The sequence below is a fragment of the Coregonus clupeaformis genome, chromosome 2 (assembly GCF_020615455.1).
Source record: "Coregonus clupeaformis isolate EN_2021a chromosome 2, ASM2061545v1, whole genome shotgun sequence".
In the NCBI taxonomy this organism is placed as follows: Eukaryota; Metazoa; Chordata; class Actinopteri; order Salmoniformes; family Salmonidae; genus Coregonus; species Coregonus clupeaformis.
In genome coordinates, this window is record NC_059193.1 from 22,746,093 (window position 1) to 22,770,092 (window position 24,000).

Genomic DNA, 24,000 nt, shown 5'->3' on the forward strand with positions numbered 1-24,000 from the left:
CCTCTGCCTTGCTAGCACATGTGACCGCCCTCCGGAAGCAGCTTACCAGTCCGCCACGCGAAAAGCTAGCGATTCACTGCCGCATGTTGGGACTTCAGGCTGAGGGTTGAGTTTCACACATCCCCATGTGCTAAACAAATAACAATTAATAATTTATTCAATCGTTTTTCTCGTTAAAACAGTTAATCTCATGCAGCCATCCTATAGCCTACATTAATTAATGACCAGTGATTTTCACCGCACGCTGGCTACAAACACAACAGCTCTTGTTTTTTAAACTATATTTGTTCTGTAAAACTTAGTTCTTTAAAACAGTAGGCTTACAAAACAACTGATCTCAAACAACAAATAGCCTAGTCTAAAGTCGCACACAGGCTACAAACACCCCTAGTAGTGACTACGGCTTCTCCACATACTTTTTATGATAGCAGTTGGACATGCCAAGAGATGAGTTTGGATTGGTCTGCCATGTAGTACGCTTCTGTCTATAACATGAGCTGTGCAGTATGTGTAGGTAATCCTTTCTAACGCAACTTTTTTGAAAGATATCACGTACAGTTGAAGTCAGAAGTTTACATACACTTAGGTTGGAGTCATTAAAACTAGTTTTTCAACCACTACACAAATGTATTGTTAACAAACTATAGTTTTGGCAAGACAGTTAGATCTACTTTGTGCATGACACAAGTAATTTTTCCAACAATTGTTTACAGACAGATTATTTCACTTATAATTCACTGTATCACAATTCCAGTGGGTCAGAAGTTTACATACACTAAGTTGACTGTGCCTTTAAACAGCTTGGAAAATTCCAGAAAATGATGTCATGGCTTTAGAAGCTTCTGATAGGCTAATTGACATCATTTGAGTCAATTGGAGGTCTACCTGTGGATGTATTTCAAGGCCTACCTTCAAACTCAGTGCCTCTTGGCTTGTAATCAGCCAAGAACTCAGAAAAAAAATGGTAGACCTCCACAAGTCTGGTTCATCCTTGGGAGCAATTTCCAAACGCCTGAAGGTACCACGTTCATCTGTACAAACAATAGTACGCAAGTATAAACACCATGGGACCACGCAGCCATCATACCGCTCAGGAAGGAGACGCGTTCTCCTAGAGATTAACGTACTTTGGTGCGAAAAGTGCAAATCAATCAGCAGCAAAGGACCTTGTGAAGATGCTGGAGGAAACAGGTACAAAAGTATCTATATCCACAGTAAAACAAGTCCTATATCGACAAAAATGAAACAAAAATAGAACTGTTTGGCCATAATGACCATCGTTATGTTTGGAGGAAAAAGAGGGTCGTTTGCAAGCTGAAGAACACCATCCCAATCGTGAAGCATGGGGGTGGCAGCATCATGCTGTGGGGGTGCTTTGCTGCAGGAGGGACTGGTGCACTTCACAAAATAGATGGCATCATGAGGAAGGAAAATTATGTGGATATATTGAAGCAACATCTCAAGACATCAGTCAGGAAGTTAAAGCTTGGTCGCAAATGGGTCTTCCAAATGGACAGTGACCCCAAGCATACTTCCAAAGTTGTGGTAAAATGGCTTAAGGACAACAAAGTCAAGGTATTGGAGTGGCCATCACAAAGCCCTGACATCAATCCTATAGAAAATGTGTGGGCAGAACCAAAAAAGCGTGTGCGAGCAAGGAGGCCTATAAACCTGACTCAGTTACACCAGCTCTGTCAGGAGGAATGAGCCAAAATTCACCCAACTTATTGTGGGAAGCTTGTGGAAGGCTACCCGACACGTTTTACTGAAATTAAACAATTTAAAGGCAATGCTACCAAATACTAGTTGAGTGTATGTAAACTTCTGACCCACTGGGAATGTGATGAAAAAAATTAAAGCTGAAATAAATCATTCTCTCTACTATTATTCTGACATTTCACATTCTTAAAATAAAGTGGTGATCCTAACTGACCTAAAACATGGCATTTGTACTAGGATTAAATGTCAGGGATTATGAAAAACTGAGTTTAAATGTATTTGGCTAAGGTGTATGTAAACTTCAACTGTAGTAGAACTGCAAAAGTGTTGCTCTCCACTTTCTGGAGGACTGAGTTTTGAAATCAGTGGAATTAGAGTATGATAGCTAAGGAGATGGAGAAAATTCTGCCATTTGATTACAAATATGCAGAGGGAGTCGAAAAGAAAACACACAGAAGGCTGTTGTATAAAACACCTGTTCCAGATTACATCTTCAAACTAAGGGCAACCATGGCATCCGTGACAGAGAGGGAGAAGCATCCATCCATGTATACGGGTAAGATAGTCTAGCTAGCTACATTTTCAGATATTACACGTTTCTAATTTTGTCAGAAAGTCGTTTATTTCATTTCGCTCTGGATAACATAAAAACAGCCTAACCAGCTCTGCTAGGGCAAGTAAAATGGTCAGAGTGAGCTGTTCTCTAATTTTTGTCTGGAAGTAGCTAGCAAGCTAGCCAATGTTAGCCAGTTAGCTTGGGTGCTTGACTGCTGTTGTTAGGTCAACGCTTGTATCAACCCTACTCCTCGGCCAGAGCGTCCAGTATGTGCTATGAACGCTCCGAGAGCGAAATGCTCTGAATATGCCAACGGACAATCTGACAACACTCTGAGTTTACGAATGCCCAGAGCGCACTATGGTACTCCAAACACACCTGTAGTATAAACCAGCCTTTAGTCTTGAAATCTAGTACATGGCCTCATGTGAATCCATAAAGAGATGGGTGGGGCTAAGGCTTAAGAGGGTGTGAACGATGCTGAATGGGTGTAGACAAAGAAGAGCTCTCCAGCAGGTTTACCAAAACATTCAAGGAACATTTTCTCCAAAGTGAGTTTATCAACTTTCAAAGCAGAATTATTTTCCCATTGTTCTTTAACTGTAGTGTATGATATACAATTTTCTAGCTCTGAGTCTACTTTTATCCAATGTAAAAAAACACAATTTCAAATTTTGCTACATAAGATCGAGCTGGTCGGTCACATATAGACAGGTGTGTGCCTTTCCAAATAATGTCCAATCAATTGAATTTACCACAGGTGTACTCCAATCAAGTTGTAGAAACATCTCAAGGATGATCAATGGAAACAGGATGCACCTGAGCTCAATTTCGAGTCTTATAGCAAAGGGTCTGAATACTTATGTAATTAAGGTATTTCTGTGTTTTAAGGTTGAATACATTTAGGAAAAATTTGAATAACTTATTTTCGCTTTGTCATTATTGGGTATTGTGTGTAGATTGATTAGTATTTGTATTTAATCCATTTTAAAAGAAGGCTGTAACGTAACAATGTGGAAAAGGTCAAGGGGTCCGAATACTTTCCGAATGCACTGTATGTGGTGCATCCTGTCTAACAAGCAGACCAGCGCTTTTCTGTTGTGGTGGCAGGCAAAGAGATTTCAGTTCCCTGCGCTCTGCAATCTTGCCCGCCTTGCCCTCAGAATCCCAGAGTCCAGTGCCATCTCCAACCAGGCGTTCAGTGTGTGTGTGGCCGAATTTTGGAGGAGAGACGCTCCATTCTCAAGCCCTCCTTTGTGAGAGACATCCTCTTTCTCCACGGGCATTTAAAGTGATGGATAAAAGGCTTATAGCCTAATGCACTGTGTTTGTGTCATTAAAAACATCCTTTGTGTTTAGCTCTGTTAAGCTATATGTTGCATTTTGTTCTGTTTTAACAAATGTGGTTTTGATATAACATGGAAATAAATAATATTGTTTTATTAAACAAGGGCCGTTGTGTTTTTAGCCAGCCAGTCCTGTCATTTATTTGAGATTAACTGTTTTATTGAGAAAAAATACTATTGAATCGGCCTATGTTTTATTAAATGTTCATCTCAATGACACCAACCTGTTTTAAATAAAGGTGAAATACCTGTTTTAAGTAATTCACCTGGTTAAATAAAAATTAAGCTTAAATGAAATTAGATGAATGGTCTCTGTGTGCAGCAACATGCACTTTCATTATTAATACTTTCAATTATTATTTGTTTTACTTTAGTGTGAAATTTAACAAAATGAAAAAACAAAAAATGTAATACTTGATTATATATATATATGGAAAATGTAAATGCATAGATGTTGGTTTTGATTTATGGACAATATTCCTTTGATGCGTTGGATTTATCAAGATCGAATTCTGTTGTGATGGGTCTCTTTTCTTTGTCATTTTTCAATTGCATTTATCAGACATTTCGAAGTTTAAATATGGACATTTTCGTTAGAACACTTGTAAATATTAATGATGCATTTTTATTTATCATCATAATGCGTAGACATTGGTCCTTCACGCATTTTTTGGGAACAGTTACAATTCAAATATGGCACACGGATGGATATGTTGATATCATGCACGGTCACACTTGGTAGGACACGGGAGTTGTGTGAATTTAATGAATTAATTTATCCCCTGTACTTTTGCAATGCATAAGTTCAGCCATTTAGACTATGCATTTATCACCACCAGCCAATCACATTACACCAGAGCTACTTCCCGCCATTCAAACTTCCCGCCAGTTCCTTTCTAACGCTGCAACCTACTTTATACTCAGCTTTTCTCCTCTAATATAAGTTATTAGCTGTTTCTGTGGCTCACATTGAGCTACTGGTTCGATACAAGAGCTATTATGACTAGCGAGCGGAAGAGCGAGAGGCCAGTGGAGCTGATACCAGCAGAGATGCGTGAATTGTGCAAGACAGGAACAGTGAAGACAGATGTGTTAGAAATGATTGTAATTCATATATTAGTCTATGATTTGTAGGCCTATGCTGCCATACCACCTGAACATGTGCTATACAAGACGGAGACAAAAAATATAAGCCAGAGACAGATTTAGATAGGCCGATCATACACACTAATTAAAATGTGGTATCAACATAACCACACTCAAATGGCTAATGGTTGTACATTTCATCTTCATCATATGCCTACTATCGCATAGCTGTCTCTCTATCCCCCTTCAAACTTTCCTTGTCATTCATTTGATATGCTACATTATTTTAGCATTATGACATAGGTCTATCGGTTTTTAATAGCCAAAGTTTTTAGGAAAGGACAAATGAGATTTGCTCTTGTGTGTTTAAGATAAGCTAGTGGCTGTGATTGATGTGTCCTTTTGACGGGTGTGCGTGTGTCAGTTTGCACATTTTCTCAATGTCCATTTAAAAAGTTTCCTAAAGTAATTTAATTCATTTCTGTTGTTGCTTTGTGATGAGACTGTCATGTTATCAATTTGGCCTACACGTGTCTCTGCTTTCCCAACATGCCACTACATGTGGCACCGCCGTGTTGTGATTTACATGTATTTTTTGCGACCACAGTTGGTTGAAGACATTCTTGCCCTTGGCCCTATAATTGGTTAGTCCGGCCCAAATAAATGGCTCTGGTCCGGTGTATATGGGAACAATGTTAATGCTTAGATTTTTGGTTATGTGGTGCATTGGCATGCACAGAAACCTGTTGGTGGAAGATTCGTTGCATATATTTTATATATCTATAAATAAGGCATCAATAAGAGTGCCCCCCAGCTGATCATAGTCTGGCATCGGCTCTGAGGCTAGGGAACTACAAAGGCGAAATAATAAATGCAATACAAAATGTACATTATTTATTGCAAAATACACTGTTCCATTTACAAAAACAACTGAAACAACTACTAGGCTACCAACAGCATATACAGTCAAAGGGACCCAACATAAACAACATACAGTGGGGAAAAAAAGTATTTAGTCAGCCACCAATTGTGCAAGTTCTCCCACTTAAAAAGATGAGAGAGGCCTGTAATTTTCATCATAGGTACACGTCAACTATGACAGACAAATTGAGGAAAGAAAATCCCGAAAATCACATTGTAGGATTTTTAATGAATTTATTTGCAAATTATGGTGGAAAATAAGTATTTGGTCACCTACAAACAAGCAAGATTTCTGGCTCTCACAGACCTGTAACTTCTTCTTTAAGAGGCTCCTCTGTCCTCCACTCGTTACCTGTATTAATGGCACCTGTTTGAACTTGTTATCAGTATAAAAGACACCTGTCCACAACCTCAAACAGTCACACTCCAAACTCCACTATGGCCAAGACCAAAGAGCTGTCAAAGGACACCAGAAACAAAATTGTAGACCTGCACCAGGCTGGGAAGACTGAATCTGCAATAGGTAAGCAGCTTGGTTTGAAGAAATCAACTGTGGGAGCAATTATTAGGAAATGGAAGACATACAAGACCACTGATAATCTCCCTCGATCTGGGGCTCCACGCAAGATCTCACCCCGTGGGGTCAAAATGATCAGTGAGCAAAAATCCCAGAACCACACGGGGGGACCTAGTGAATGACCTGCAGAGAGCTGGGACCAAAGTAACAAAGCCTACCATCAGTAACACACTACGCCGCCAGGGACTCAAATCCTGCAGTGCCAGACGTGTCCCCCTGCTTAAGCCAGTACATGTCCAGGCCCGTCTGAAGTTTGCTAGAGTGCATTTGGATGATCCAGAAGAGGATTGGGAGAATGTCACATGGTCAGATGAAACCAAAATAGAACTTTTTGGTAAAAACTCAACTCGTCGTGTTTGGAGGACAAAGAATGCTGAGTTGCATCCAAATAACTCCATACCTACTGTGAAGCATGGGGGTGGAAACATCATGCTTTGGGGCTGTTTTTCTGCAAAGGGACCAGGACGACTGATCCGTGTAAAGGAAAGAATGAATGGGGCCATGTATCGTGAGCTTTTGAGTGAAAACCTCCTTCCATCAGCAAGGGCATTGAAGATGAAACGTGGCTGGGTCTTTCAGCATGACAATGATCCCAAACACTCCGCCCGGGCAACGAAGGAGTGGCTTCGTAAGAAGCATTTCAAGGTCCTGGAGTGGCCTAGCCAGTCTCCAGATCTCAACCCCATAGAAAATCTTTGGAGGGAGTTGAAAGTCTGTGTTGCCCAGCGACAGCCCCAAAACATCACTGCTCTAGAGGAGATCTGCATGGAGGAATGGGCCAAAATACCAGCAACAGTGTGTGAAAACCTTGTGAAGACTTACAGAAAACGTTTGACCTGTGTCATTGCCAACAAAGGGTATATAACAAAGTATTGAGAAACTTTTGTTATTGACCAAATACTTATTTTCCACCATAATTTGCAAATAAATTCATTCAAAATCCTACAATGTGATTTTCTGGATTTTCTTTTCTCATTTTGTCTGTCATAGTTGACGTGTACCTATGATGAAAATTACAGGCCTCTCTCATCTTTTTAAGTGGGAGAACTTGCACAATTGGTGGCTGACTAAATACATTTTTCCCCCACTGTAACTGAATGACAACCAGTCCAGAATAAGAAAATACAATGTTGTTCCTATATCTTATCAAGTACATATCTTGAGTGAAAATGTCACGGCTGAGAATTGTAGCCTACACTCTGTCTCTGGTGTCCCTGGTCTGATTTTAAATCCTGCTACACACACACACACACACACACACACACACACACACACACACACACACACACACACACACACACACACACACGGAGTACCAGTCAAACGTTTGGACACAGCTACTCATTCAAGGTTTTTTCTTTAATTTTTACTATTTTCTACATTGTGGAATAATAGTGAAGATATCAAAACTATGAAATAACACATATGGAATCATTTAGTAACCAAAAAAGTGTTAAACAAATCAAAATATATTTTATATTTGAGATTCTTCAATGTAGCCACCCTTTGCCTTGATGACAGCTTTGAACATTCTTGGCATTCTCTCATCCAGCTTCACTTGGAATGCTTTTCCAACAGGCTTGAAGGAGTTCCCACATATACTGAGCACTTGTTGGCTGCTTTTCCTTCACTCTGCGGTCCAACTCATCCTAAACCATCTCAATTGGGTGATTGTGGAGGCCAGGTCATCTGATGCAGCACTCCATAACTCTCCTTCTTGGTCAAATAGCCCTTACACAGCCTGAAGGTGTGTTGGGTCATTGTCCTGTTGAAAAACAAATGATTGCGCTAACCAGATGGGATGGTGTAATGCTGCAGAATGCTGTGGTAGCCATGCTGGTTAAGTGTGCCTTGAATTCTAAATAAATCACAGACAGTATCACCAGCAAAGCACCCCCACACCATCACACCTCCTCCTCCATGCTTCATGTTGGGAATCACACATGCAGAGATCATCCGTTCACCTACTCTGCGTCTCACAAAGACACGGCGGTTGGAACATTGCTCGTGTTTCTTGGCCCAAGCAAGTCTCTTCTTATTGGTGTCCTTTAGTAGTGGTTTCTTTGCAGCAATTCGACCATAATGGCCTGATTCACGCAGTCTCCTCTGAACAGTTGATGTTGTGATGTGTCTGTTACTTGAACTCTGTGAAGCATTTATTTGGGCTGCAATCTGAGGTGCAGTTAACTCTAATGAACTTATTCTCTGCAGCAGAGGTAACTCTGGGTCTTCCTTTCCTGTGGCGGTCCTCATGAGATCTAGTTTCATCATAACGCTTGATGGTTTTTGTGACTGCACTTGAAGAAACTTTAAAAGTTCCTGAAATTTTCCGCATTGACTGACCTTCATGTCTTAAAGTAATGATGGACTGTCGTTTCTCTTTGCTTATTTGAGCTGTTCTTGCCATAATATGGACTTGGTCTTTTACCAAAAAGGGCTATCTTCTGTATACCACCCCTACCTTATCACAACACAACTGATTGGCTCAAACGCGTTAAGAAGGAAAGAAATTCCACAAATTCACTTTTAACAAGGCACACCTGTTAATTGAAATGCATTCCAGGTGATTACCTCATGAAGCTGATTGAGAGAATGTCAAGAGTGTGCAAAGCCGTCATCAAGGCATAGGGTGGCTACTTTGAAGAATCTTGAATATAAAATATATTTTGATTTGTTTAACACTTTTTTTGGTTACTACATGATTCCATATGTGTTATTTCATAGTTTTGATGTTTTCACTATTATTCTACAATGTAGAAAAGAGTAAAAAATAAAGAAAGATCCTTGAATGAGTAGGTGTGTCAACTTTGGACTGGTACTGTATGTACATACATACATACATACATACATACATACATACATACATACAGTGCATTCGAAAAGTATTCAGACCCCTTGACTTTTTCCACATTTTGTTACATTACAGCCTTATTCTAAAATGGATTAAATATGGGTTTTTCCTCATCAATCTACACACAATACCCCATAATGACAAAGCAAAAACAGATTTTAGACATTTTTGCAAAAATAAATATGGAAATATCCCATTTACCTAAGTATTCAGACCCTTTTCTCAGTACTTTGTTGAAGCACCTTTGGCAGCGATTACAGCCTCAAGTCTTTTTGGGTATGACGCTACAAGCTTGGCACTTTTATTTATTTATTTATTTAACCTTTATTTAACCAGGTAGGCCAGTTGAGAACAAGTTCTCACTCCTGTATTTGGGGAGTTTCTCCTATTCTTCTCTACAGATCCTCTCAAGCTCTGTCAGGTTGGATGGGGAGCGTCACTGCACAGCTATTTCCAGGTCTCTCCAGAGATGTTCGATCGGGTTCAAGTCCGGGCTCTGGCTGGGCCACTCAAGGACATTCAGAGACTTGTCCAGAAGCCACTCCTATATTGTCTTGGCTGTTTGCTTAGGGTCGTTGTCCTGTTGGAAGGTGAACCTTCGCCCCAGTCTGAATTTCTGAGCGCTCTGGAGCAGGTTTTCATCAAGGATTTCTCTGGACTTTACGCCGTTCATCTTTCCCTTGATCCTGACTAGTCTGTCAGTCCGTGCCTCTGAAAAACATCCCCACAGCATGATGCTGCCACCACCATGTTTCACCGTAGGAATGGTGCCAGGTTTCCTCCAGACGTGATGATTGGCATTCAGGCCAAAGAGTTCAATCTTGGTTTCATCAGACCAGAGAATCATGTTGTGGGGATGGTCTGAGAGTCCATTAGGTGCCTTTTGGCAAGCTCCAAGCGGGCTGTCATGTGCCTTTTTCTGAGGAGTGGTTTCTGTCTGGCCACTCTACCATAAAGGCCTGATTGGTGCAGTGTTGCAGATATAGCTGTCCTTCTGGAAGGTTCTCCCATCTCCACAGAGGATCTCTGGAGCTCTGTCAGAGTGACCATCGGGTTCTTGGTCACCTCCCTGACCGAGGCCCGTCTCCCCCGATTGCTCAGTTTGGCCGGGAGAATGATGGAGGCCACTGTGTTCTTGGGGACCTTCAATGCTGCAGAAATGTTTTTGGTACCCTTCCCCAGATCTGTGCCTCGACACAATCCTGTCTCTGAGCTCTACGGACAATTCCTTCGACCTCATGGTTTTTGCTCTGACATGCACTGTCAACTGTGGGACCTTATATAGACTGGTGTGTGCCTTTCCAAATCATGTCCAATCAATTGAATGTACCACAGGTGGACTCCAATCAAGTAGAAACATCTCAAGGATGATCGATGGAAACAGGATGCACCTGAGCTCAATTTCGAGTTCATAGCAAAGTACTGAATACTTATGTAAATAAGGTATTTCAGGTTTTTTTATTATATACATTTGCAGAAATGTCTAAAAACCTGTATTCACTTTGTCATTATGGGGTATTGTGTGTACAGTCGTGGTCGAAAGTTTTGAGAATGACACAAATACTAATTTTCACAAAGTCTGCTGCCTCAGTTTTGATGATGGCAATTTGCATATACTCCAGAATGTCATAAAGAGTGATCAGATGAATTGCAATTAATTGCAAAGTCCCTCTTTGCCATGAAAATGAACTTAATCCCAAAAAAAACATTTCCACTGCATTTCAGCCCTGCCACAAAAGGACCAGCTGCCATCATGTCAGTGATTCTCTCGTTAACACAGGTGAGAGTGTTGACAAGGCTGGAGATCACTCTGTCATGCCGATTGAGTTAGAAAAACAGACTGGAAGCTTTAAAAGGAGGGTGGTGCTTGAAATAATTGTTCTTCCTCTGTTAACCATGGTTACCTGCAAGGAAACACGTGCCGTCATCATTGCTGGGGTAAAGTAATTTTCTCTGATGAATCCCCTTTCCGATTGTTTGGGGCATCCGGAAAACACCTTGTCCGGAGAAGACAAGGTGAGCGCTACCATCAGTCCTGTGTCAAGCCAACAGTAAAGCATCCTGAGACCATTCAAGTGTGGGATTGCTTCTCAGCCAAGGGAGTGGGCTCACTCATATTTTTGCCTAAGAACACAGCCATGAATAAAGAATGGTACCAACACATCCTCTGAGAGCAACTTCTCCCAACCATCCAAGAACAGTTTGGTGATGACCAATGCCTTTTCCAGCTTGATGGAGCACCTTGCCATAAGGCAAAAGTGATAACTAAGTGGCTCGGGGAACAAAACATCAACATTTTGGGTCCATGGCCAGGAAACTCCCCAGACCTTAATCCCATTGAGAACTTGTGGCCGATCCTCGAGAGGCGGGTGTACAAACAAAAACCCACAAACTCCAAGCATTGATTATGCAAGAATGGGCTGCCATCAGTCAGAATGTGGCCCAGAAGTTAATTGACAGCATGCCAGGGCAGATTGCAGAGGTCTTGAAAAAGAAGGGTCAGCACTGCAAATATTGACTCTTTGCATAAACTTAATGTTATTGTCAATAAAAGCCTTTGACACTTATGGAATGCTTGTAATTATACTTCAGTATACCATAGTAACATCTGACAAAAATATCTCATAACACTGAAGCAGCGAACTTTGTGAAGACCAATACTTGTGTCATTCTCAAAACTTTTGACCACGACTATAGATTGATGAGGGGAATTTTTTTTCTCATAAATTTTACAATAAGGCTGTAACGTAACAAAATGTGGAAAAAGTCAAGGAGTCTGAATACTTTCCGAATGCACTGTACATACGAACTGGGAGGTGACAAGAATTGAAAGGGCCAGGCCATCCAGTTCCAGGCAGGCTGTGGTTCCATGTATTGGATGGACTTGTCACTTTTTTCAATACAGTCGGCTCATTTTATGGCCTTTATCACCCCTCATACACACACACTCACCCTCCCTAGTACCTACCACCCTTCACAAACTCATATAGTATGCCATTGACCAGTAATTCATTACAGAACATCAACCTCCCCTCAGTCCTACGGCTACCTCCTTGTCTCCTAGAGGTCACCAACATCCCAGAGCTCTACCTCTCCTCTCCTCTCTACTCCTCTCCTCCTCCTCTCTACTCTCCTCATCCTCTTCTCTCCTCTACTCCTCATCTACTCATCTTCTCTCCTCTCCTCTCTACTCCTCTCCTCCTCCTCTCTACTCTCCTCATCCTCTTCTCTCCTCTACTCCTCATCTACTCATCTTCTCTCCTCTCCTCTCTACTCCTCTCATCCTCTACTCCTCATATCCTGTCCTTCTCTCATCCTCTTCCTCTACTCCTCTCCTCCTCTTCTCTCTTCGCCTCCTCTACTGTCCTCCTCTACTCCTCTCATCCTCTACTCCTCTACTCATCTCATCCTCTACTCCTCTACTCCTCTCCTCTCCAGGACCTCTATACCAGGCGGTGTCAGAGGAAGGCCCTAAAAATTGTCTGACTCCAGCCACCCAAGTCATAGACTGTTCTGTCTGCTACCGCACGGCAAGCAGTACAAATGCATCAAGTCTGGAACCAACAGGACCCTGAACAGCTTCTAACCCCAAGCCATAAGACTGATAAATAGATAGTACGGGTAGCTATTGGTTAACTATCTGTATTGACCCTTTTTGCACTCTTTTGACTCATTGCAACTCTTTTGACTCATCACATACGCTGCTGCTACTGTCTATCATCTATCCTGTTGCCTAGTCACTATACCCCTACCTATACAGTGGGGAGAACAAGTATTTGATACACTGCCGATTTTGCAGGTTTTCCTACTTACAAAGCATGTAGAGGTCTGTCATTTTTATCATAGGTACACTTCAACTGTGAGAGACGGAATCTAAAACAAAAATCCAGAAAATCACATTGTATGATTTTTAAGTAATTAATTTGCATTTTATTGCATGACATAAGTATTTGATACATCAGAAAAGCAGAACTTAATATTTGGTACAGAAACCTTTGTTTGCAATTACAGAGATCATACGTTTCCTGTAGGTCTTGACCAGGATTACACACACTGCAGCAGGGATTTTGGCCCACTCCTCCATACAGACCTTCTCCAGATCCTTCAGGTTTCGGGGCTGTCTCTGGGCAATACAGACTTTCAGCTCCCTCCAAAGATGTTCTATTGGGTTCAGGTCTGGAGACTGGCTAGGCCATTCCAGGACCTTGAGATGCTTCTTACGGAGTCACTCCTTAGTTGCCCTGGCTGTGTGTTTCGGGTCGTTGTCATGCTGGAACACCCAGCCACGACCCATCTTCAATGCTCTTACTGAGGGAAGGAGGTTGTTGGCCAAGATCTCGCGATACATGGCCCCATCCAACCTCCCCTCAATACGGTGCAGTCGTCCTGTCCCCTTTGCAGAAAAGCATCCCCAAAGAATGATGTTTCCACCTCCATGTTCTTGGGGTTGTACTCATCCTTCTTCTTCCTCCAAACACGGCGAGTGGAGTTTAGACCAAAAACCTATATTTTTGTTTCATCAGACCACATTACCTTCTCCCATTCCTCCTCTGGATCATCCAGATGGTCATTGGCAAACTTCAGACGGGCCTGGACATGCACTGGCTTGAGCAGGGGGACCTTGCGTGCGCTGCAGGATTTTAATCCATGACGGCGTAGTGTGTTACTAATGGTTTTCTTTGAGACTGTGGTCCCAGCTCTCTTCAGGTCATTGACCAGGTCCTGCCGTGTAGTTCTGGCCTGATCCCTCACCTTCCTCATGATCATTGATGCCCCACGAGGTGAGATCTTGCATGGAGCCCCAGACCGAGGGTGATTGACCGTCATCTTGAACTTCTTCCATTTTCTAATAATTGCGCCAACAGTTGTTGCCTTCTCACCAAGCTGCTTGCCTATTGTCCTGTAACCCATCCGAGCCTTGTGCAGGTCTACAATGTTATCCCTGATGTCCTTACACAGCTCTCTGGTCTTGGCCATTGTGGAGAGGTTGGAGTCTGTTTGATTGAGTGTGTGGACAGGTGTCTTTTATACAGGTAACGAGTTCAAACAGGTGCAGTTAATACAGGTAATGAGTGGAGAACAGGAGGGCTTCTTAAAGAAAAACTAACAGGTCTGTGAGAGCCGGAATTCTTACTGGTTGGTAGGTGATCAAATACTTATGTCATGCAATAAAATGCTAATTAATTACTTAACAATCATACAATGTGATTTTCTGGATTTTTGTTTTAGATTCCGTCTCTCACAGTTGAAGTGTACCTATGATAAAAATGACAGACCTCTACATGCTTTGTAAGTAGGAAAACCTGCAAAATTGGCAGTGTATCAAATACTTGTTCTCCCCACTGTATGTACATATCTACCTCAATTACCTCATACCCCTGCACATTGACTCGGTACTGGTACCCGGTGTATATAGCCAATCGTTACTCATTGTGTATTTATTCCTCATGTTATTATTTTTCTATTATTTCTATTTTTTTCTCTCTGCATTGTTAGGAAGGGCCTGTAAATAAGCATTTCACTGTTAGTCTACACCTGTTGTTTATGAAGCATATGACAAATAAAATGCGATTTAATTTTAATTGTAAATATGGTATTGGCCAGGAACTGACCCTGTATATAGCTACTGACCCTGGAACTGAGCCTGTATATACAGTTGAAGTCGGAAGTTTACATACAGTGAGGGAAAAAAGTATTTGATCCCCTGCTGATTTTGTACGTTTGCCCACTGACAAAGAAATGATCAGTCTATAATTTTAATGGTACGTTTATTTGAACAGTGAGAGACAGAATAACAACAACAAAATCCAGAAAAACGCATGACAAAATTTTTATAAATTGATTTGCATTTTAATGAGGGAAATAAGTATTTGACCCCTCTGCAAAACATTACTTAGTACTTGGTGGCAAAACCCTTGTTGGCAATCACAGAGGTCAGACGTTTCTTGTAGTTGGCCACCAGGTTTGCACACATCTCAGGAGGTTGGCCACCAGGTTTGTCCCACTCCTCTTTGCAGATCTTCTCCAAGTCATTAAGGTTTCGAGGCTGACGTTTGGCAACTCGAACCTTCAGCTCCCCTCCGCAGATGTTCTATGGGATTAAGGTCTGGAGACTGGCTAGGCCACTCCAGGACCTTAATGTGCATCTTCTTGAGCCACTCCTTTGTTGCCTTGGCCGTGTGTTTTGGGTCATTGTCATGCTGGAATACCCATCCACGACCCATTTTCAATGCCCTGGCTGAGGGAAGGAGGTTCTCACCCAAGATTTGACGGTACATGGCCCCGTTCCATCGTCCCTTTGATGCGGTGACGTTGTCCTGTCCCCTTAGCAGAAAAACACCCCCAAAGCATAATGTTTCCACCTCCATGTTTGACGGTGGGGATGGTGTTCTTGGGGTCATAGGCAGCATTCTTCCTCCTCCAAACACAGCGAGTTGAGTTGATGCCAAAGAGCTCAATTTTGGTCTCATCTGACCACAACACTTTCACCCAGTTCTCCTCTGAATCATTCAGATGTTCATTGGCAAACTTCAGACGGGCATGTATATGTGCTTTCTTGAGCAGGGGGACCTTGCGGGCGCTGCAGGATTTCAGTCCTTCACGGCATAGTGTGTTACCAATTGTTTCCTTGGTGACTATGGTCCCAGCTGCCTTGAGATCATTGACAAGATCCTCCCGTGTAGTTCTGGGCTGATTCCTCACTGTTCTCATGATCATTGCAAATCCACGAGGTGAGATCTTGCATGGAGCCCCAGGCCGAGGGAGATTGACAGTTATTTTGTGTTTCTTCCATTTGCGAATAATCGCACCAACTGTTGTCACCTTCTCACCAAGCTGCTTGGCGATGGTCTTGTAGCCCATTCCAGCCTTGTGTAGGTCTACAATCTTGTCCCTGACATCCTTGGAGAGCTCTTTGGTCTTGGCCATGGTGGAGAGTTTGGAATCTGATTGATGGATTGCTTCTGTGGACAGGTGTCTTTTATACAGGTAACAAACTGAGATTAGGAGCATTCCCTTTAAGAGTGTGCTCCTAATCTCAGCTCGTTACCTGTATAAAAGACACCTGGGAGCCAGAAATCTTTCTGATTGAGAGGGGGTCAAATACTTATTTCCCTCATTAAAATGCAAATCAATTTATAACATTTTTGACATGCGTTTTTCTGGATTCTTTTGTTGTTATTCTGTCTCTCACTGTTCAAATAAACCTACCATTAAAATTATAGACTGATCATTTCTTTGTCAGTGGGCAAACGTACAAAATCAGCAGGGGATCAAATACTTTTTTCCCTCACTGTACACCTTAGTCAAATACATTTAAACTCAGTTTTTCACTATTCCTGACATTTAATCCTAGTAAAAATTCCCTGTCTTAGGTCAGTTAGGATCACCACTTCATTTTAAGAATGTGAAATATCATAATAATAGTAGAGAGAATGATTTATTTCAGCTTTTATTTCTTTCATCACATTCCCAGTGGGTTATAAGTTTACATACACTCAATTAGTATTTGGTAGCATTGCCTTTAAATTGTTTAACTCTGGTCAAACGTGTCGGGTAGCCTTCCACAAGCTTCCCACAATAAGTTGGGTGAATTTTGGCCCATTCCTCTTGACAGAGTCAGGTTTGTAGGCCTCCTTGCTCACACACGCTTTTTCAGTTCTGACCACAAATGTTCTATTGGATTGAGGTCAGGGCTTTGTGATGGCCACTCCAATACCTTGACTTTGTTGTCCTTAAGCCATTTTGCCACAACTTTGGAAGTATGCTTGGGGTCATTGTCCATTTGGAAGACCCATTTGCGACCAAGCTTTAACTTCCTGACTGATGTCTTGAGATGTTGCTTCAATATATCCACATAATTTTCCTTCCTCATGATGCCATCTATTTTGTGAAGTGCACCAGTCCCTCCTGCAGCAAATCACCCCCACAGCATGATGCTGCCACCCCCGTGCTTCACGGTTGGGATGGTGTTCTTCGGCTTGCAAGCTACCCCCTTTTTCCTCCAAACATACAGTGCCTTGCAAAAGTATTCACCCCCTTTGGCATTTTTCCTATTTTGTTGCATTACAACCTGTAATTTAAATGGATTTTAATTAGCATTTCATGTAATGGACATACACTAAATGGTCCAAATTGGTGAAGTAAAAAATAAAATAACTTGTTTCAAAAAATTCTACAAAATAAATACCGGAAAAGTGGTGCGTGCATATGTATTCACCCCCTTTGCTATGAAGCCTCTAAACAAGATCTGGTGCAACCAATTACCTTCAGAAGTAACATAATTTGTCAAATAAAGTCCACCTGTGTGCAATCTAAGTGTCACATAATCTGTCACATGATCTCAGTATATATACACCTGTTCTGAAAGGCCCCAGAGTCTGCAACACCACTAAGCAAGGGGCACCACCAAGCTCTCCAAACAGGTCAGGGACAAATTTGTGGAGAAGTACAGATCAGGGTTGGGTGATAAAAAATATCCAAAACTTTGAACATCCCACGGAGCACCATTAAAAAATTGAAAGAATATGGCACCACAACGAACCTGCCAAGAGAGGGCCGCCCACCAAAACTCACAGACCAGGCAAGGAGGGCATTAATCAGAGAGGCAACAATGAGACCAAAGATAATCCTGAAGGAGCTGCAAAGCTCCACAGCAGAGATTGGAGTATCTGTCCATAGGACCACTTTAAGCCGTACACTCCACAGAGCTGGGCTTTTACGGAAGAGTGGCCAGAAAAAAGCCATTGCTTAAATAAAAAAAATAAGCAAATACGTTTGGTGTTCGCCAAAAGGCATGTGGGAGACTCCCCAAACATATGGAAGAAGGTGCTCTGGTCAGGTGAGACTAAAATTGAGCTTTTTGGTCATCAAGGAAAACGCTATGTCTGGCACAAACCCAACACCTCTCATCACCCCGAGAACACCATCCCCACAGTGAAGCACTGGTCAGAATTGAAGGAATGATGGATGGCGCTAAATACAGGGAAATTGTTGAGGGAAACCTGTTTCAGTCTTAAAGAGATTTGAGACTGGGACGGAGGTTCACCTTCCAGCAGGACAATGACCCTAAGCATACTGCTAAAGCAACACTTGAGTGGTTTAAGGGGAAACATTTAAAATATATTGGAATGGCCTAGTCAAAGCCCAGACCTCAATCCAATTGAGAATCTGTTGTATGATTTAAAGATTGCTGTACACCAGCGGAACCCATCCAACTTGAAGGAGCTGGAGCAGTTTTGCCTTGAAGAATGGGCAGAAATCCCAGTGGCTAGATGTGCCAAGCTTATAGACACATACCCCAAGAGACTTGCAGCTGTAATTGCTGCAAAAGGTGGCTCTACAATGTATTTACTTTGGGGGGGTGAATAGGTATGCACGCTCAAGTTCTGTTTTTATGTCTTATTTCTTGTTTGTTTCACACAAAAAAACATATTTTGCATCTTCAAAGTGGTAGGCATGTTGTGTAAATCAAATGATACAAACCCCCAAAAAATCAATTTTAATTCCAGGTTGTAAGGCAACAAAATAGAAAAAATGCCAAGGGGGGTGAATACTTTCGCAAGCCACTGTAACAATGGTAATTATGGCCAAACAGTTGTATTTTTATTTCATCAGACCATAGGACATTTCTCCAAAAAGTACTGTCTTTGTCCCCATGTACAGTTGCAAACCGTAGTCTGTCTTTTTTATGGCGGATTTGGAGCAGTGGCTTCTTCGTTGCTGAGCGGCCTTTCAGGTTATGTCGATATAGGACTCATTTTACTGTGGATATAGATACTTTTGTACCTGTTTCCTCCAGCATCTTCACAAGGTCCTTTGCTGCTGTTCTGGGATTGATTTACACTTTTCGCACCAAAGTACATTCATCTCTAGGAGACAGAACGCGACTCCTTCCTGAGCGGTATGACGGCTACGTGGTCCCATGGTGTTTTACTTGCGTAATATTGTTTGTACAGATGAACGTGGTACCTTCAGGCGTTTGGAAATTGCTCCCAGGGATGTACCAGACTTGTGGAGGTCTTGGCTGATTTCTTTAGATTTTCCCATGATGTCAAGCAAAGAGGCACTGAGTTTGAAGGTAGGTCTTGAAATACATCCACAGGTACACCTCCAATTGACTCAAATGATGTCAATTAGCCTATCAGGAGCTTCTAAACCCATGACATCATTTTCTGGAATTTTCTAAGCTGATTAAAGGCACAGTCAACTTAGTGTATGTAAATTTCTGACCCACTGGAATTGTGATACAGTGAATTATAAGTGAAATAATCTGTCTGTAAACAATTGTTGGGAAAATTACTTGTGTCATGCACAAAGTAGATGTCCTAACCGACTTGCCAAAACTATAGTTTGTTATCAAGAAATGTGTAGAGTGGTTGAAAAACGAGTTTTAATGACTCCAACCTAAGTGTATGTAAACTTACTGTTAGATTAGAATTTTTCTGACCGTTTTAAACAATGTAAACAACACTAAATAAATTGTAAGCGTACCAGAGAGTCTGTTGTAAAAAAAAATTGTCAAACTTTTATTACAGCAAAGACTAAAAACAGTCTCTGTACGCCTATGTGGATGTTCCATTTGGAATCAGCCGTTTCCAGCTGCGGTAGCCATTTGCAGCGTTGGCGGTGTCTGCACTGTATTTCTGATCAATTTGATGTTGTTTTGATGGATAGGGAAGTTGCTTTTCTTTTGAAGGCAGGGAGATGTCTGGGTGACCCTAAACTTTTGAACGGTAGTGTATATTTATAAAAAATATATATGGGGGATTGGAAATGATGCAGACAATTACATTGATAGAAGCCACAATCTGCAATAATAAAGCAGATCTACCAACTTAAAAAAAACACCAAATTAAATTAAAAAATAACTATACAAAATAGATTTGAGAAATCTGCACATTCTGTTCCTCTTGCAAACAAAAAAAAAAAAGACTAAAAACAGTCACATTCATTTGTGAATGTAATTTCCGAAATAGAATGGTTTATTTATTGTTTAAGCTAATTATTCAAGGCTCACTTTATTTTAATACTAAAATGCTTGATTGCATTTCTAATCATGAATGACTCGTATGCTGTGTGATGACATGAATGAATGAACGATTGACACAGTAGCCTATATATTGAAATAAAGGCCTAAGTACGTTATAGTATTATGACTAAACAGGATGCACTCAGGCCTACACCTCGATGGTGGTTATACAAGGCTGCTATACTAAGCTTACTAATGATAATGACATTACATATTATTATTATTATAATGATGATCATAATAATAATAATAATAATAATAACAATAAGGAGATCAAGAAAAAGGAGCGTTATTATTATAAATATAACTTTTCGGACAATTTGTAACACTAAATATATTATAAATAATACCAGAGAGGTTGTGTTGATGAAAAAATAAGTGTAAAGCCTTTATTACAGCAAAGCAAAGATTAGAAACAGCTGAGTTTGTGAAATTGTTTACTTGACATGTCGTTGCGTTAGGCTTGGTGCTCACGGAATTGGTAGGATATTAATCAAACACTCAAACAGGCAACAGAAGCAGAATCTGTCTTATTTCTGTAGATATATATGGATGATTTATAAAGCCAGACACATTTAACAGTTAGGTTATTGATTATAGACCTAATTAAGTTGGGGTTTCCTCTCTCCTCACTTTTCTTAGACAATAAGGCAAGGGCTGTTTTCTCATCTCGTCATTCTGCTGCTGCGTCCGCGGCATTGTTCTCAACACCAATATGCTGGTTAACTTTGCTATTACGCACATAGCAACATGTTCTAGGAAAAGTCATCAATTCAACAGCGCACTGATGTGTTTCAGAACTGCGGACAGCAACCACTATCCAATGCGGTAGAAAGCGAATTTGTTATAAAATAATATACTTTTTATTAGTGTTGCACCATTGTTCTTATGTAATATATCATATACAATTTCAGTAGCACATGTCTTAGAGCGATGGACTGTTCAATCCCCACAGTCTCCACAATCGATCAGCCCACTCAGACACAATGATATATAAATATTTTTTTTGTTGCTACTACTCGACGAAATAAATATCGGTCGACCAACAGCCTTTCGACCAAACAATCGACCAGTCGACTAAATGCGGTCAGCCCTATATTGATTACTGCATTGTTGGAAATTAGTAAGTAAGAAAGGCATTTCACTGTACTTGTGCACATGACAATAAAAATGTGAAATTTTAACTCCTCTCCTCAGATCCATTTACATGATACACAGCCTTTCAAGTGACATCATCAGCTTCACATAATGGCTTCCTCTCACCCATCTCCCCGGCCTGTTCCTTCCTCTCGTCAATCACTCAGGCTAATTAAATGAGGGTTATTTCAATAAAGCTACCATCGTCTACCTTACTCCATTAGTTCTATTAACAGCCAGTGATTCCTGGTTCCTCCATGCCCCGGAGTCGTCATCCATCTCTCGTCTCCTCCTGGTCTCAGTAGACGAGAGGTGTCAGTTCTGCCTTTCATGAATCCATGTAACCTAGTTACTGGAGCTCAGCAGGGGCGAGACAATCAATTAATGAACAAAGGAGGTGGCTCACTGAGGCAGTACTGGTAGACTGAGGGACTATTACCAAACACAGGAGCCCCTCACAGAATATGTTTTCACTCATTTAATTTTTCATCTGATGGATGTATCCTTGTTCGGTTGTTTTCCTCCCAAGGTAAAGCCAGAGGGAAGACAGAAGACCATTACAGAAGGATTGCGTGTTAGTCTGCTACCAGTTGGGAGCCATTGGAGGACATTTGGCGGCCATCTTGTTTTGGGTAGGTAAGAGCTCTGCCTCCTTAAGTACAGATCTAGTGTCAGCTTACCCACTCCAAAGCCAAACCTTAGCCATAGGCAGGGAAACGCAAAACTGACCTTGGATCAGTGTCAAGAAGCTTCTTCATCCCCAAGAGGCCCAGGGCCAGTTATTGTCAGAATAGAACTAATGCATTATATATGTGGTCAGAGGTTAAGCATCCATACACTGCTGCTCTGACACCTAACAGCTGTGGTTTACCTTAACTTCCCTCCCACCAGCTCTCTTCCTCCCTCTTTTTTCTCTCTCATGTCATCCCTCTGTCCTATTTCAGGGTTTTGCATCAATTTCTCTCAGCTCTCAATCTGTCCATTCTTCTAGCCTGTCTCTTTTTGCATCATCTCTCTCCATCCTATGCTCTAACTCTCCCTCCCTTTTGCTCTCTCTCTCTCAATTCAATTTCAATTTCAATGTAAAGGCTTTATTGGCATGGGAAACGTATGTTAACATTGCCAAGGCAAGTGAAGTAGATAGTAAACAAAAGTGAAATAAACAATAAAAAATTTACAGTAAACATTACACTCAGAAGTTCCAAAAGAATAAAGACATTTCAAATGTCATATTATATATATATATATACAGTGTTGTAACAATGTGCAAATAGTTAAAGTACAAATGGGAAAATAAATAAACATAAATATGGGTTGTATTTACAATGGTGTTTGTTCTTCACTGGTTGCCCTTTTCTTGTGGCAACAGGTCACAAATCTTGCTACTGTGATGGCACACTGTGGTTTTTCACCCAGTAGATAAGGGAGTTTATCAAAATTGGGTTTGTTTTCGAATTCTTTGTGGATCTGTGTAATCTGAGGGAAATATGTGTCTCTAATATGGTCATACATTTGGCAGGAGGTTAGGAAGTGCAGCTCAGTTTCCACCTCACTTTGTGGGGCGGTGTGCACATAGCCTGTCTTCTCTTGAAAGCCAGGTCTGCCTATGGCGGCCTTTCTCAATAGCAAGGCTATGCTCACTGAGTCTGTACATAGTCAAAGCTTTCCTTAAGTTTGGGTCAGTCACAGTGGTCAGGTATTCTGCCACTGTGTACTCTCTGTTTAGGGCCAAATAGCATTCTAGTTTGCTCAGTCTTTTTGTTAATTATTTCCAATGTGTCAAGTAATTCTCTTTTTGTTTTCTCATGATTTGGTTGGATCTAATTGTGTTGTTGTGTTGTCCTGGGGCTCTGTGGGGTCTGTTTGTGTTGGTGAACAGAGCCCCAGGACCAGCTTACTTAGGGGACTCTTCTCCAAGTTCATCTCTCTGTAGGTGATGGCTTTGTAATGGAAGGTTTGGGAATCACTTCCTTTTAAGTGGTTATAGAATTTAACAGCTCTTTTCTGGATTTTGATAATTAGCGGGTATCAGCCTAATTCTGCTCTGCATGCATTATTTGGTGTTTTTCGTTGTACACTGAGGATATTTTTGCCGAATTCTGCATGCAGAGTCTCAATTTGGTGTCTGTCCCATTTTGTGAATTATTGGTTGGTGTGCGGACCCCAGACCTCACAACCATAAAGGGCAATGGGTTCTATAACTGATTCAAGTATTTTTAGCCAGATCCTAATTGGTATGTCGAATTTTATGTTCCTTTTGATGGCATAGAAGGCCCTTCTTGCCTTGTCTCTCAGATCGTTCACAGCTTTGTGGAAGTTACCTGTGGCGCTGATGTTTAGGTCAAGGTATGTATAGTTTTTTGTGTGCTCTAGGGCAACGGTGTCTAGATGGAAATTGTATTTTTTTTTTGTTTTTTTTTGTTAGGGGGTAGATCAGCTTTAATATTGCAGATAGATTGTAACTTCCATTAATGTAATTGTCTGAATCACTTCCAATCCCCCATATGTTTTTTCTTCTTCTCGCAAATATATATAAATATACACACATACATACATACATACATACATACATACATACATACATACATACATACATACATACATTCATATATATATATATATATATATATATATACAGTGCTATGAAAAAGTATTTGACCCCTTTCTAATTTTCTCTACTTTTGCATATTTGTGATACTGAATGTTATTAGATCTTCAACCAAAACCTAATATTAGATAAAGGGAACATAAGTGAACAAATAACACAACAATTACATA

At 41.0% G+C, this 24,000-nt stretch overlaps 1 long non-coding RNA gene across 1 annotated transcript in view; it reads left to right on the plus strand.

Annotated features, from left to right (window-relative positions):
- LOC121580315 overlaps positions 1-24,000 on the plus strand; it is an 81,689-nt gene that overhangs the window by 24,823 nt on the left and 32,866 nt on the right. Inside the window, exon 2 of the long non-coding RNA XR_006003017.2 lies at positions 21,752-21,854. This is a non-coding gene — a long non-coding RNA (uncharacterized LOC121580315). The remainder of the gene's footprint in view (positions 1-21,751; positions 21,855-24,000) is intronic.